The following is a 3,452-nucleotide window of genomic DNA, read 5'->3' as shown; positions in this document are numbered from 1 at the left end:
CTGTGCTGAATAACACCCCTGACTCGGCCTCCATACAGCTGATACATATTAAAAGGATGGCACAACAGAACGAACTAGATGACACAATCCCAGCGCTCACCTCAAAAGGCTGCACTAACCACGGAATTGTTCAATCACATCTACGGTTTCATGTGTATAGGCCTATCAGCCACACAATGATCCCGAGATAAACAACAGTGCTAGATAACAACGGATATCAACACTGGGCTAACAAGAACGATAGGGCTCAACATGAATGTCATAACTGTATGCCCGATGCTAAATGCCAATAATATGTCATAATAATAAACATAGCTCACAACGAAGGCATTTAACAATTTATAACAGTCAGCAATTCATAAACACAATCCATGTAACACAGAATGACAATCAAACATAATTTATGTTTTACCGTTGTATGTTACCGAGGTGTAACATACCTAAACCGACTCTAAAATCACAACAAGCTCAACTTTAATCTCCTCGACCTAACAATGATAAAAATAGGTTGAATAATTCACAATTCGCCAATAAAACTAAATTAATCCAACTTATTGATTTTTAATTATCAAAACTTAATTCCCAAATCAATTTCAACAATTCTGAAATTTCAACTAAATAACCGTAATTCTCCAAAATAATCACACAATTAGCTCGATACTAATTCACAAACTCTTCGATTTATACCTCATAGCTCTCCAACGATCGAACCTACAATATAAACCAAATATATACGTCAATATAATGCATTAAAATTGACAAAGCGAAATTAAATCGAAGCGAGTAAAATTACACATCGGGGCAGCCTACTTATGCACCGAAAAATCTGGAATTGGTTCCAAAAATTACCAAGATCGAAGTATAAACTAGTCGCTAGCGGTCCAATGTTGCTACTCGCCGGAAAAGACACCGGAAAACACTATTCACGACCAAAAACCAAACTGAAAACTAGCTGGAAAATGCAGGAACAGCAAGGTAAGATTTAAGCTTCAATTCCTTGCTCAAAATACTCCAAAGAACCAAGAAAAACCAAGCAATAGCTCACCTGAAATCGAACAAGAAACTTGAACAGGAACAACCACGAAACAGGGTTTGATTGGGGCTAAAACGAGCATCAAAATTAGCGATTCATGGTTCAAAACGAAGCTACTGATGTAAGGAAGAAAACCCCTCAAACCGTTTGTGATTTGGACGCCAGACGGAGGAGATATCGCAACTTTCCCGCAGCTACTACAAGTGTTGCGAAAATGGGGTTGAGGGAAATGGGTTTCTGATTTCTTCCTTTCTCTCTCCACAAGATAAATTGTGTGTATGTATATGTATATTTAGTTACTAAAAAATAGTAACACATGCTGAAAAATCCCAGTTTTGCATTAATCTTGCTCCCGTGTGTTATTTAAACTCTATATGTATTTTATATCGTTAAATTCTCCGATATTCTAAAATACATATTTTTAACACACCTACAAAAATTATTTGGCATAAATAATTATTTTAATTTACCACTCAATAATTATTCTAATTATGCCAAAATTACTGGATAATTAATTTCGGGACCTTACATATTATATTGTTGAGTTTTATTCGAGATTGTTGAGTCTCGAGAGCCAGAGATGATTGATACAAGATTAAGATGATTGTGATTTTATATGTGTTTGATCTATTGTATATCAGACATGGATACTCGAGGTAGAGGTCGTGGTAGACATAGACAGAACGTACCAGTGGCACAAGATCAGGGCAATGCTACTCATACTCAGATGGATATAACTCCGACTCCGATGGAGATACTGTTAGCCAGATTTCAGTCTTTGCACCTATCGATGTTGAAAGGTACCGAGAATGCATTAGAGTGTGAGAACTGGTTGGAGAATATGGATCAATTATTTGAATCTCTTGAGTATCCAGATGATCGTAGAATCAAGTTAGTTGTTCATCAGTTATTGGATGTTGCTAAGAGTTGGCGGATCATGACCAAGAAAGCTTTAGAGGGTCGAGATACGATTGTTACCTGGGATATTTTTAAATCTGAATTTTATCAGCGTTTCTTTCCACCTCTTACAGGAAAGATAGGGGAGCCGAGTTTGCAAATTTAAAGCAAGGAAATTTGAATATTGAGGACTATGTTGCTAAGTTCTCGAATTTACTGAGATTTGCTCCTCATGTAGCATCCGATGAAGAAGCTAAGGCTGGTCACTTCATAAATGGTCTTAACCCAGATATATTTACCTTGGTTAATACTGGAAGATCTAACACTTTTGCTGAGGCTCTTGATCGAGCCAAAGGAGCTGAAATCGGAATCATTATGCAGAGAGGTTCTCAGATGCAACGACCCCAACAACCACAGTTTCGACAGCAGTTCAGACAGGGTAATAGTGGTGGTAACAGTGGAAACATAAGAGAGCAGTTCAAGGCTAGAGGGAAGCAATTTAAGAGACATGGCAGTAATTTTTCGAGTTCTAGTGGATCGAGACAGTCTGGTTCAGTTTAGAGTACTGGTTATTCAGCCCCGACTTGTGGTCAGTGTGGTGGTAGACATTATACCGATCAGTGTAGAGGAGTATCGGGAGCTTGCCACTTGTGTAACCAGATGGGACATTATGCTCGAGTGTGTCCTAACCGTGGCAGTGATATATCTCAGAGTGAGGGATCATCGAGATAGGCACCTCACCAGAATCGTCAGACTCCTACAGTTCATTCTTATCAGCAGTCAAACAGATCATATCAGAACAAACAGAGTGGTAGCCACAGGGTAGGACAGCCACCTAGACAGCAGGCTCGAGTTTTTGCACTCACTGAGGATGAGGCACATAATGCTCCAGATAATGTCATTGCAGGTAATTGTCTTCTCTCAGGTTATCTTGCTTATGTTTTAATGGATACCGGTGCATCACATACTTTCATAGCTGAGCACTTTGTCTCGTTGCATTCATTGCATTCTATGCCATTATCATCTACATTATCTATTTCTACTCCACTGGGCAAAGTGATGAGGTCAGTTGAAATGATAAGTGGTTGTGAATTTCGTTATGAGGATAATGTCATTGAGCTTGATTGTATTGTGTTGGAGATGTCTGATTTTGACTGCATACTTTGTATTGACATGTTGACAAGATACAGGGCTACTGTAGATTGTTTTCAGAAGATTGTTAAGTTTAGGCCTGATATGACAGATCACTGGACATTCTATGGTAAGGGTTCTCGAGCTAAGATTCCTTTGATATCTGTTTTGTCCATGACTCGTTTGTTGCAGAAAGGAGCAGAATGTTTCTTGGTTTATGCGATTGATATTTCAAGGTCAGTACCTAAATTGGCAGATATTCCAATTGTTATTGAATTTTCAGATGTATTTCCAGATGAAATTCCAGGATTTCCTCCAGTCCGAGAGATTGAGTTCAACATTGAGTTGATGCCAGGTACAAAGCCTATTTCTAGAGCTCCTTATAGGATGG

At 38.5% G+C, this 3,452-nt stretch overlaps 2 long non-coding RNA genes across 2 annotated transcripts in view; both read right to left on the bottom strand.

Moving 5' to 3' along the window:
- Positions 1 to 1,264, bottom strand: part of LOC140959385 (uncharacterized) — a 2,012-nt gene extending 748 nt beyond the window's left edge. Inside the window, exon 1 of the long non-coding RNA XR_012171976.1 lies at positions 1,046 to 1,264. This is a non-coding gene — a long non-coding RNA (uncharacterized lncRNA). The remainder of the gene's footprint in view (positions 1 to 1,045) is intronic.
- Positions 60 to 1,039, bottom strand: LOC140959395 (uncharacterized). Its single transcript, XR_012171977.1, has 3 exons — positions 850 to 1,039; positions 688 to 711; positions 60 to 488 (listed from the first exon to the last, which is right to left on the bottom strand). It is a non-coding gene; the product is annotated as an uncharacterized lncRNA (long non-coding RNA).
- Positions 1,265 to 3,452: the final 2,188 nt, after the last annotated feature.

Source organism: Primulina huaijiensis, chromosome 2 (genome assembly GCF_012295235.1).
Source record: "Primulina huaijiensis isolate GDHJ02 chromosome 2, ASM1229523v2, whole genome shotgun sequence".
Classification (NCBI taxonomy): Eukaryota; Viridiplantae; Streptophyta; class Magnoliopsida; order Lamiales; family Gesneriaceae; genus Primulina; species Primulina huaijiensis.
Note: the sequence above shows the minus strand (reverse complement) of the source record. Positions and strands in the feature narration are given on the sequence as shown.